Below are 12,903 nucleotides of genomic sequence, written 5' to 3'. Positions count from 1 at the left end.
TCTTGGTTGGATCTTGATCCTCCACTAATATTTTTTAAAATTTAGTTAATGGTCTATTTACTATAGGTATCTTTACTTCTATGAATGTCTTTAACTGCTGGTATTGTAACCACTTATTTTTATATTCAGATCCCATATCCTGCAGTTTTGGTAGTTTCCCGTCCATTAGGATCTGTACCAACCTTAGATTCTCAGTTTTATTCCATTTTAAGTACTTTGTAACCTCCATAGCTGGCGGAAATTCGGGATTGAAGAACAAAGGTGTTATGGGTCCAATCATTGTGGAAAGATTCCCCCTTTTTATTATAGTATCCCATATTTTTAGTGTAGCATTGGCAAAAATTGTTAATTCTTTTTTATCTGGTCTTAAGTGAGATTTCATCTATGGGAGAAACCTTAATTGCGGTCCTATTATTTCTTCTTCTAGTTTGACCCATTGTTTAGTTTCTTTGTTATGATACCAATCAATGATACTAGTCATTGATGCTGCTTGTAAGTATTTTACAAAACCTGGTAGTACCAGTCCTCCATTTTTTTAAAATTTTTTTTAATTAAATTTCTCTCTTAATTCGGGGAGTTTTATGAGCCCAAATAAAGCTTACCACAGCTTTTCATAAACCCAACAATAGCTTTTTTAGGAGGATCTAGAGGTATTGTTTGAAAAATATACAACAATTTTGGTAGTATATCCATTTTAATTATATTAGTTCTTCCCATCCATGAATATGCTATTTTATCGTATTTCTGTAATACCTTAACCACTTCCCGACCGGCGCACGCTGATGTACGTCGGCAGAATGGCACGGCTGGGCAAATGGGCGTACCTGTAAGTCCCATTGAATTCCCCGCCATGCCATTGCGTGCACGCCGGCCGGGAGCTCCGTGAGTGGGGTTGCGGGTCCCGCAGATTGCTGCGGGGATACCCATGATCGCCTCACGGAGAGGACAAACGGGGAGATGCTGATGTAAACAAGCATCTCCCTGTTCTGCCTAGTGACAGTGTCACTGATCTCTGCTCCCTGTCATCGGGAGCAGAGATCAGTGACATATCATAGCTAGCCCATCCCCCCTACAGTTAGAACACATCCCTAGTACTGACTTAACCCCTCCCAGCCCCCTAGTGGTTAACCCCTACACTGCCAGTGTCATTTACACAGGAATCAGTGCATTTTTATATTACTGATTGCTGTATAAATGACAATGGTCCCAAATATGTGTCAAAAATGTCCGATGTGTCCGCCATAATGTCTCAGTCACAATAAAAATCGCTGATCGCTGCCATTACTAGTAAAAAAAAAATTATTAATAAAAGTGCCATAAAACTATCCCCTATTCTGTAAATGCTATAACTTTTGCGCAAACCAATCAATAAACACTTATTGCGATTTTTTTTTAACCAAAAATATGTAGAAGAATACGTATCGGCTTAAACTGAGGAAAAAAAAGGTTTTTTAATTATTTTTTGGGGATATTTATTATAGCAAAAAGTAAAATATAATGTGTGTTTTTCAAAATTGTCGCTATTTTTTGTTTATAGCGCAAAAAATAAAAAAGGCAGAGGTGAACAAATACCACCAAAAGAAAGCTCTATTTGTGGGAAAAAAAGGACATCAATTTTGTTTGGAAGCCACAACGCACAGCCGCGCAATTGTCAGTTAAAGTGACGCAGTGCCGAATCGCAAAAAGTGCTCTGGTCAGGAAGGAGGTAAATTCTTCCGGGGCTGAAGCGGTTAATTAGTTTTCGAATTGTCTCATCATATTTCAACTCCTGCAAGAGATCCAAATCCTTCGGAATTAATATTCCTAAGTACTTAATTGCTTTTTGTTTCCATTTAAACGGAAAATCTTTTTGTAAAACTGAGTATATTTTTTCTGATAACTATATATTCAGCATCTCTGATTTGTCATAGTTAACTTTAAAGTGACTTAATTCCCCAAATCTTTTAAATTCTTTTATTAAATTTGGAATTGTTATAATAGGATTAGTTACGTATAATAACAAATCATCTGCGTATACTGCTGTTTTATATTCTTTATCTTTCACTTTTATTCCTTTAATATCTTTATTTTTTCTTATTGCCGTTATTAAATGTTCCATTACTAATATGTATATATAGCAATGGTGAAAGAGGACATCCTTGTCGAGTTCCATTTGATATTTTTATGTATTCTGATAGTAATCCATTTGTTCTCACCTTAGCTCTTGAGTTGGAGTATAACGCGACAATCCTACCCTGTTTCCCCGAAAATAAGACCTAGCTTGATTGTCAGTGATGGCTGCAATATAAGCCCTACCCCCCAAATAAGCCCTACTTAAAGTCCTTGTAGGTCTTATTTTCAGGGTAGGGCTTATTTTTGGGGAAACAGGGTAGGGCTTATTTGGGAGGTAGGGCTTATATTGCAGCCATCACTGACAATCACGCTAGGTCTTATTTTCGGGGAAACAGGGTACTAAGCATCTTTGGGCCCATACCTATTTGTATTAATGTTTCCTTTAAGAACCGCCATCCCACCCTGTCAAATGCTTTTTCTGCATCAACAGCCAAAAGGCATGTCGGGATGGCAGTTCTCTGAGCATATTCCACCAGTGTACACATTTTTGTAATATTATCTTTAGTTTTTCTTCCCTTCGTAAATCCCGTCTGATCCAACTTTATATGATTAGGTAAGACGGGAGTTAATCTTTTATAGATATAAGACTTTATTCACAAATTATTTCTATTAGTCAAGGAAATTGGACGGTAATTTTTACATAATGTGTGATCTTTCTCTGGCTTTGGAATTAATATGATATGGGCTTCTGTACTTTGTGGTGCAAAAATTTGTGTATTGGATATAGAGTTATAAGTTTTCTTAAGAATAGGAATGATTAGGTCCTGAAATTTCTTATAAAATCTGGCAGTGTACCCATCAGGTCTGGGGCTTTTCCCTGGAACCAATTCGGCAATAGCTTGTTGAATCTCCTCTGTTGAAATATCTTTCTCCAGATCATCAATTGTTTCTTTAGGGACCCTAGGCAATGCTGTCTCTTCTATATACTTATTAATCCCCTCCCAATCCTCATCCTTTTCTTATTCTCTTGATATGTTTTAATATTATACAATTTAGAATAATACGTGTGGAATGTTAGATATCTCTATTGGATCATAAGTCAGGTCCCCGTTTGACTTCCATAGTAAAAATTCTAAAAACAAAGATTGTTGGTGCTTCAATGTTTTAGCCAATATTTTCCCGGTCTTATTACCACATTGATACCATTGTGTTCTATTTTTGTCCCTTAACCGAAGGGATTCCTCATCAAGCACGGTTTGTAATTCCATTCTTTTACTTTTTAAGTTTATTTTATCTATCAAGTTAAGACTCTGCTTGTGTTTTCTTTCCCATTTCTCAATTTCTATCATCAACTGAGATTTCTTTTTGCTCTCTTTTTTTTTTAATCTTGAGCCGTGCTTGATGAACATTCCCCGCATCACACATTTTAATGCTTCCCATTGCATGGGAATTGTTGTTTCATCTTTTTCGTGAGTTATTAAAAACTCCCTTATTGTTTTGCATATATCCTCTTCACATTCTTTATCTTTAATTAGGTTATCATTCAATCTCCATATCCCCCTTGATCTTTTATGTTCTATTATTCTAAGTTCCAAATATATCGGGGCATGATCTGACCATAAAAATCCACCTATATCTGTTGAAGGGGTCATCATCATTCCGGAATGATTAATAAAAAAATAATCTATTCTATGATATGAATCATGTATGTTTGAGTAGTATGAATAATTCTATACCTTTTAATGCTGGGCCCTCCAAATGTCCACTAGCAGATACTTTCCTAATAAATCTTTAAATTCCTTTAAATAGCTTTTCTTTCTATAAGTATGGGTATTGGTTGTATCCATACTTATATCCATAATAAAATTAAAATCGCCCCCCAAGATTATTGTACCTTCCGCATTCTCTGTTGCGCTTGACAGGGCCCTCACCCCATACTTGATTTGATCATAATTTGGTAAATATAAGTTAATAATTGTAAAAATATTTGATGGGGGATGTCCCTGTTGAACGCAATAGATACACCTCTTGATTTGGAATATGAAAATGTATCATGGATCCAAGTAACATAATTCCTATTTATTTTCGGAATGTGATCTGAATGAAAATGAGTTTCTTGAAACAGAATAATATCTATTTTTTGTTTATTAAATGAGTTTAAAATTTGATTTCTTTTATAAGGAGAGTTAAGGCCTCTTACATTGAAAGAACATCATTTAATCCCACCCATAAAAAATAAATAAATTCACTAACTCACTCACCACACTTCCCTTCCTAAACACTTCACTCTTTACGCTCTCAATCTCATTCACTGCACACTCACACAATCTAACCTAACTCTACTTGACTTCTAGAAAGTCTTTCTTACAAAAGTAAGTTCCCTATTGAGGAGGGAATCGGGTCTGCTGATTCCAATCTACCACCTATCCTTCTTCCTTTTCTTGTTTACTACTTTTTGACCAATCTTCTAACCTACCTCTTTTTCCCTTCTCTTTCCCTTATTCTTTTCCTTTCTACTATTGATATGTAACACATAAATCCACATCTATCCTTTCCTAGTTCCAACCCTCCTACCATCCCTTGTTACATAGTTACTACATACATCCCTTCTCCTATCATACACAGGAAAACTACAGGGATTAGGTTCGGGGATAAGAAAGATGGAAGAATGAGTAAAAAGTGGAGAGGTATAATCTTCTCAATGATGCACATTCATACATTCCTCTCCCATTATCATTACTTGCAATTATCTAGTACACAACAATAATTAAATCTTAATAATATTATATCTCAGTATCTTATTGAGAGGAAAAAAAAAAAAAAACATCCCCCCATAAAGTGCCCTATCCTCTTTGTAACCACAGTGTTAAGTACATATTACCTACACATTTATAATCTCAGTGAACCAACAAAATATTCCAGTGTATACATGTAATACCTCATTAATGTTATTATCCCATTTATCTTCCCTCCCCCCTTCCCACCAATTACCTTTTAACTAGTTACCCACTGCATTAACAACACCAATCCCCCATATAATCCAGTGAAATACTTCCGTGCATTCCCCTCACCATATTTTAATAGTCCATACCTTCAGTGTCTAAAAATATCAGTCAAACCATAAAAATACTCATTTACAAAAAAAAAAAAAAAAAAATCACATCCCCCACCCATGTATTATATCTTTGCCTTTCCGCTTTGTAACCCCAGTGTTTAGTACATACTACGTCTACACCTTAATAATCTCAGTGAACCATTAAAGATATTCCAAACTATACAAATGTTGCATCGTTAATATTGTTATCCCATTTACCTTCCCTCCCCCTTCACACAAGATGAGGAAAAAAAAAAAACATTGCAATTAAACTATTGTGTCACCATGTCCTTCCATCCTTTCAATCCCTCCCCTTCCCCTTCATCTTTCTATGCTCATTCATGGTTTTATAAATGTTTTCATATATATTGGGCCAATCTGGTAATTTTACTTCTTCCGGGATTTGAAGAATTTTCAAAAACTCCGGTAAGTCCTCCAAGTCCCTAAATATTGCTGTAAGTCCTTCATGTTGAACTTAAAAATCTCCAATACAGATGTAATTGAAATGGATATTTCCGTTTGTTAATTGCTACAGCAGGGGTTTTAATGCTCTTCTCCTATCCAGTGTAAATTTAGATTAGTCCTGAAAAAATATCAGTTGTTCCCCTTCATATTGCATGTTTTTATTTATTTTTATTTTTTTTGTGCCACATCAGCGACTTTTCCCCGGGAATACATTTTTCAATTATTTAAAATTCAAAAACTTCCCATCATTATCATCACATCATAGTGGCAGTATAAATTTGTTTAAGTGACACATCCAGAATAGTACACACAGTATTTTCTATACAAGTTTCAATTATCTCCCTCCCGAACCCCCCCCTCCACCCCTCACCCAACCCCCTCCTCCCCGCCCGAGACCGTACCCCACCTATCCCCCCCCCCCCTTAACCAGACTCCTCTTATCAGCCCCTATTTCGTCTTCCTTGTGTACCTTTCTATGTTACGACGGCCAGACCCCTAATCTAAGTAGTCCATATCTCGACGGCTTTTGGGGATTCCTTAAATTCTACCCATGGTCTCCATTTTATTTCATAGGCCCCCATTTTCATCCCTTCGCTAAACCTTAAATATATGGCTTAGAATATCTCGTTCATTTTACTAAACCAATCCTTCAACATGGGTCTTTCTTTCTTTTGCCAATACTTAGAACGCTTTTGCCACATCTTTTCGATGCGGCCAAAAGCCTAAGGTACGTTTTAGTGGGCAATACACTCATATGAAATAGGCACACCCAGGGATCATCGGGTATGTCAAAATTCGTAATATCTTTAATATAATCTCTTACTTCTCTCCAAAATAATTTTATTTCTGAGCAGAACCACCAAATATGGGCCATTGACCCTAACGTTTTACAACCCCTCCAACAATATAGTGAGGTTTCATTTTGAAATTTATGTACTCGATCCGGAGTCAGATACATTCTAGCCAAACACTTAAAGTTTAGCTCCAACATTTTACAGTTAACCGATGTGGCCGAGGCTCTCCTCAATATTAGGGAGACTTCTGGGACAGAAAGCTTTCTCTCTAGTTCCTTTTCCCATTTCCCGATAAAGGCCGGCATTTCTGAACTTCCCAGCTCTATCAAGACTTTATAAATCCGAGAGAAACCCCCCTCCTGTTTTTATCAATGCATATTTTCTCTAATGGGAGTAGATTATCCGCTGATCTGGTTGGTTGCGGTAACAAATCTATAAAGTGCCTTAATTGGTTATACCGCCAGGTATTGATGACTAACATATTTTCCTTATTTTTGAGCTCTTGAAGTGAACATATTCTATCTTGGCACATTACATCTTTTAATTGAATATTTTATTCCAGTAACCATTTGCCAAACAATTCCTCTTTCCCTGGTGGAAAATGATCTGAATCTTTAAGTGGCATTAAAGGTGAGTTAAACTCCCAGTGCTCCCTTTTGTGCAAAGTATCCCATATCTTAAGTGCATGTCTGGTGATATTGTGTGTTTCAGTGCTACATTTTCTTACATTAGGTGATATCCATATTATTTTATTCAGTTTAGTATCACTAATTTTATTTTCCATTTCAACCCAATGTTTTTCTGTATTATTTTTAACCCAATCTATAACCCTAGCAAGGGCAATTGATTCATAATATTTACGAACGTCTGGTGCCCCATCCCCCTTTACTTTTAACTTTTGCCAGTTGAGTAAATTTTAATTGCGGTGTTTTCCCTCTCCAAATAAATCTTAGAAGATTACATTCAATGTTTTTATGGTACGTTTGCGTCAGCGTTATTGCAAGCATTTGCATTCTATATGTAATTTTTGGCAATAAAACCATTTTATAAATATTTATTCGCCCTGCCCAGGATAGCTGTCCATGCGAGATTCTGTTTAGTTCTAGCTTTACCTCGTTCAGGAGCGGTATAAAATTCGCTTGATAAAGCGTATCTGTTGATGTGGTGATTTTAACGCCTAAATAATTTGATTCTTTTTTCCCCCACACAAAGGGGAAGTGCTTTTGGAATGGGTGGTCCCTAGTTTTACTGAAGTTGATGTCTAATGTTTCTGATTTCGTCGGATTGACTTTAAAGTTGGAAAGCTTCCCATATTCTAATAAGGTGGCCATGATATTCGGAAGGGAAATTCTCGGGCGTGTTATGTAAAGCAAAATGTCGTTTGCAAAAGCAGCTAGTTTGTATTCCACTTTGCCTATCATTACCCCGCTAATGTTCGGATTCTGCCTAATCTTAGAGAGAAGGGGTTCGAGGGATAACACGAAAAGCATAGGAGAAATTGGACACCCCTGTCTCGTGCCATTATACATGTCAAAAGGCTCAGATAGGGCCCCATTTATCCTCACTCTCGCTGAGGGCCTAGAGTATAGTGCCCCTATCCATTTGCGGATCCTATCCCCGAAGCCAATCTCCTCCAGTGTACACATCATGAAGTCCCAGTCTACTCTATCAAACGCTTTTTCGGCATCTATTGATAGAAGTAGACCTGGGACTCCACTCTTTTTGATTTCCTGTGCTACTAGGAGGGTTTTGATACTATTATCTCATCCCTGCCTACCCGATACAAACCCGACCTGGTCCGGATGAATGATCCTACTTATTATCTGTTTCATTCTTTCCGCGATCACTTTTGCAAATAATTTCATGTCCACATTTAAGAGGGAAATAGGCCTATAACTAGAACATAATGTACTATCTTTATCTTCTTTGAGAATGATAGCTATATTGGCAGCCAATGCCTCGCTTCTCATTTCCCCTTTATCCCCTATATCGTTCATATAGGAGCACAATTTTGGTATTAGGAAGTCCTGATATTTTTCATAGTACAAAGCCGTCAGCCCATAAGGGCCTGGGCTCTTACCTACTTGCGTCTCCTTAAGCGCCTTTCTCACTTCCACCTCCGTAATGGGGGCCTCCAGGGCCATTTGTTCCCTTCCAGTTACTTTGGCCATTCCAATATCTTTTAAATAGTTTTTAATTTTTACTCGTTTTTGTTCCCTCTGTTCAATGGTGTCATTTTTGTTTAAAGCATATAGCTCCCCGTAGAATTCTTGAAAAGTTTTCGCGATATCTCTGTCTTTATAACTGATCTCACCTGTTTTAGTCTTTATTTTATCAATATATTTGTTATTTTTCTTTTTGCTTAAAACTTTAGCCAGGAGTCTACCAGGTCTGTTACCGCCTATGTATCTTTCTTTTTTTACAAGGTTATACACCTTTCGATTTTCTTGTTCGATTAGCTCCCGCATAGCCTCTCTCCTCCTGTATAGGACCGCCAGTACCTCTACATCCCTTGTTAATTTATGCTGTTGTTCGAGATCATACATTTCCTTCTGTAGGGCAATTTTATCTCTATTCTGTCTTCTTTTTTTCTCCGATCCCACCATAATTATAATACCTCTGATGTATGCTTTGTGAGCCTCCCAGACTACTGCTTCTGATGTCTCGCCCAAACTGTTAGTTTTGAAATAGAATTCTAATTCTTCCTTAATACGCTTATCAATGACTTTATCATGAAGCAGGTCCTCATTCAATCTCCAGTTATTACGAAGATTTTTACGATTACCTAATTTCAACTTTAGGCTTACAGGGGCGTGGTCAGAGAATGTCATTGACCCTATGTTTGTACTCTCCACCTCCTCAATGTACCCATGCTCGACAAGAAAAAGATCTAGTCTGGAGTACGTTGCGTGTACGGGGGAATAGAAGGTATAGTCTCTAACGTTAAGGTGTTGCATCCTCCAGACGTCCACCAATTGACATTGGCGTATCTTTTTTTTAAGTTTATTCATCCATATCCCTCCAGTCCTCCGGAGACACGACGTACTATCTTTCCCTGGCTCCAGGCATATATTAAAATCTCCTGCTATAATAGCCCCCCCCCCTTCTTAAAGGCCTCAAACTTTGAGAGAATTCCCAGTAGGTACCTCCCAGGATTGATGTTCGAGCCGTACACATTTGCTAATGAACATTCAAACCCGTTAAGTTTACCTTTTAAGAACAAAAAGCATCCCTCTGGGTCAGACAGTCTCTCCTCGAACGTAAAACTAACATCCTTCGCAAAACCGATAGCAACTCCTTTTGCTCCCTTCGTTGGGGAGTCCCCTTAAATCCACATCGGGAAATCTCTAGAGAATATTCTCTGGCTCTTACCCACATAAAGGTGTGTCTCCTGCAGGAAGACCACTTCTGCTTTATGGAATTTCAATTCGCCCATTATGCTCGCACATTTTATGGGAGAATTGAGACCCCTTACATTTATATGTAATTAAATTTAACCCCGACATCCTATTATTTGTACCATAGGGAGAAGATTACACATCCTTACGGAGCTACGAAGCAGGGGACATTGAGGTGTATTCCGGTCTCCCTCCCCCCTCCCTCTCCTAGCCCTACCCGACCCCCTACATCTCACCCTATTTTTGACGTGCAGCATACATAATCTTATCCTTTGTTTGAGCGTAATGCACTTTACAAATAACATCTCTTGGTTTACTATGATCTGGTCTTCTTGATCCCATTATTCTATGTGCGCGATCGATTATTAAATCTTTTGCATCAAGGTCATGAACCATTTCCTGAAATACCTTCTGCAGTACTGTTATCATGTCTTTTGAACTGACATTTTCAGTTAAACCTCTAATTCTTATATTGCTTCTTCTATTTCTGTTTTCCTGCTCATCTAATATGTTTGTTTGCTTTAGTTGTTTATCTTGCATTCTCTCCTTTACTTTTATCAATTCTTGTTCCATGTGAATCACTCTTGCATTCTCTCCTTTACTTTTATCAATTCTTGTTCCATGTGAATCACTCTTGTATCTATTATACCCATTTTTTCTTGCGTATTTTTTATAGATATTTTAAGCTCTTGTATTTCCTTTTTATATGATTTTTCCAATCTGTGCACAAATTGGTCCATATCTGTCCTAGTCGGAAGAGATCATATATATGTTCTCATATCCCATTTTTCCTTGTCCTCTTCCTTCTGCTCTATTGATGAACCCATTATATCGATTGGTCAGCTATTTCTAGGGTGATCTACTTGTTCCCCCCCCCCAGATGATCTAGATGTTGTGGAAGATTCCGCTATATTTAGTAATTCCTGAGATGTCTGCAATGCTTGTATTGATTGAGGGGGATTGCAACTGCAATTGTTGGAAATACTCTTTGATGCCTGTAGTTCCAGTAGTTTGCACCCCTGTAGTGTTTTTATTTATATTTTCCATTTTGTCCCTTTTATTCCTTTGAGGCTGTGGTGTTTTACTGCCTTTCTTAGGTGCCATATCTACACCCCAAGGTCAACAGGTTGGAAAGGTAATAGGAAGGTATTGAAAAAAAAAAAAAAAAAAAACGCCCAACTGTTCTTTTAAATCACAGAAAGTCCTTCTATGAGCTATATTATGCTATGCATTATGAGAGGTCCGTTCTTATTACAGTCCATCCAAATTATTTCTAATTTCAACTATAGGTTAGATATAGGTTCGGTGTCACACCAATAATATTGACTCACCACCCCCTTCTTCCTGATCCCATCCGTTTATGGGTCCATCTTCAGTTGTAATAATACTTTAAAATCTCCATATTCCTTCTATTGCCTTCCGGTTTTATCCAATACGCTGTATTGATTTTCTTGATTTCGTCCGTGGTTTTAATCGCTCGCTCTTTTATTACTGCTCGGAGCTCTCCTGGATCCTCATGATTGCTGCCGATGTTGTTCTCAAGGTTACGGCCAGAGGGCGGATCCCGAAACGAGCGACCTCTGCCATCCGCCTCCGCAAACACATGAAGCTCCTGCCCGGATCTGCTCGCTTACTCCCGACCGGTCCTCAGCTCCGATCCACAGCACCCCACAGGTACGATCCCTCGCTTTCCTCCCAATCTCCTTCACACACTCCAGCTGAAGACAGATAGGGCAGTCGGGTTTACCAGAGAAGCAGAGGAGTAGGCAATACTTCAAGGTTAGGTGTAACTCCTTAGTCCTGGATAACTTCTAGAACCATTGTCCAGGCGAGTCTCCCACATCTGCAGCATGTCAGCCTCCCGATCTTACGGAGCGGCCATCTTGGTCAGCAGCTCCTCCCCCCCTCTTTCCTCCTCAATTGTCCCTCATGTGGGGGGGGATTTTAACACTGTGAGAGAAGGCTCTGATAGGGTGGGTGGATGTGGAGGAACTCTGGATGTATTAAGTACTCTTCTGAATAGTATTATTTCTAACTTTGGTTTGTCAGACTTTGGAAAAGATATAGGTTTGGCAGAAGATAAATTTACTTTTTTCTCAGAGACAGGGAGAATCAAATCTCGGATAGATTTGTTATGTTCTAAAACCCTGAGGTATAAAGATTTTACTACGTTTGATGCATTTTTTTCTGATCACCAAGGTATACAGGCCGTCTTTTTGTTGGAGAGTTCTGTTAAGTTTGGTAGAGGGTTGTGGAAACTAAACAACCTATTACGTGAGGATGAGGAAATTAGAGAAGACTTTGATTGGTTGTATAAACATTTATCGCAGAGGAAGCGCAAGTTTATTGGAGTGGTGGGATTGGATAAAACACAGAGTGGGTGAGTTTTTCAAAGTATGGGGAAGGAAACTCCTAGTTGGTGTTAAGTCGCTCCTATTTCTCCTTTGAACCCGGGTTGGACCTTTGGGTGTATAGATAGAACTCTCTGATCGATCGGGTAATCAAGACACACACATGGGATGGTGAATCAAAATTACAATGGTTTACTTGGTTTGCATATGTCTTATACACTTACAGAGAGAGAGAAAAACCTCCCTCTTATTATCAGCCAATGAGATTGAAGCATAGACTTTATGAAAAAATAAGCATAAAACGTCATAAATTGCATATTCTGCCTAGAGATATCCCTCAGGCTATATCTAAATATAAGTTTATATATATGTGACCACGTATGCTAGGCAATCTGCCAATTCTTCCAGACATGCGACTATTGTTTTATCACTTCATATATTGCTAAATGTCAGGCTAACCACACGTACATCCTGTTCAAGTACATAGCTCGCAAATAATCTTTGCACTTCTAATTTTCTGCATAAGAAAGCAAAATACATTTCTTCTTGTATAACATATCTTAAAGCACACTCTAACATCCTTACAATCCCTCCTTTACACAAAACAGAGATTTTTCGTCTGTTATGATCAAAGCATAGAAACAAAAGAACATATTATACATGTCATTGAAAAAGCTGATAGGCAGATTGATAAGTTTCTTTTAGGGGGGGGGGGGGGAAGGGGGAAAAAGAATCTGGCAAGTCACTTC

The sequence above is a fragment of the Aquarana catesbeiana genome, linkage group LG04 (assembly GCF_042186555.1).
Source record: "Aquarana catesbeiana isolate 2022-GZ linkage group LG04, ASM4218655v1, whole genome shotgun sequence".
In the NCBI taxonomy this organism is placed as follows: domain Eukaryota; kingdom Metazoa; phylum Chordata; class Amphibia; order Anura; family Ranidae; genus Aquarana; species Aquarana catesbeiana.
Note: the sequence above shows the minus strand (reverse complement) of the source record.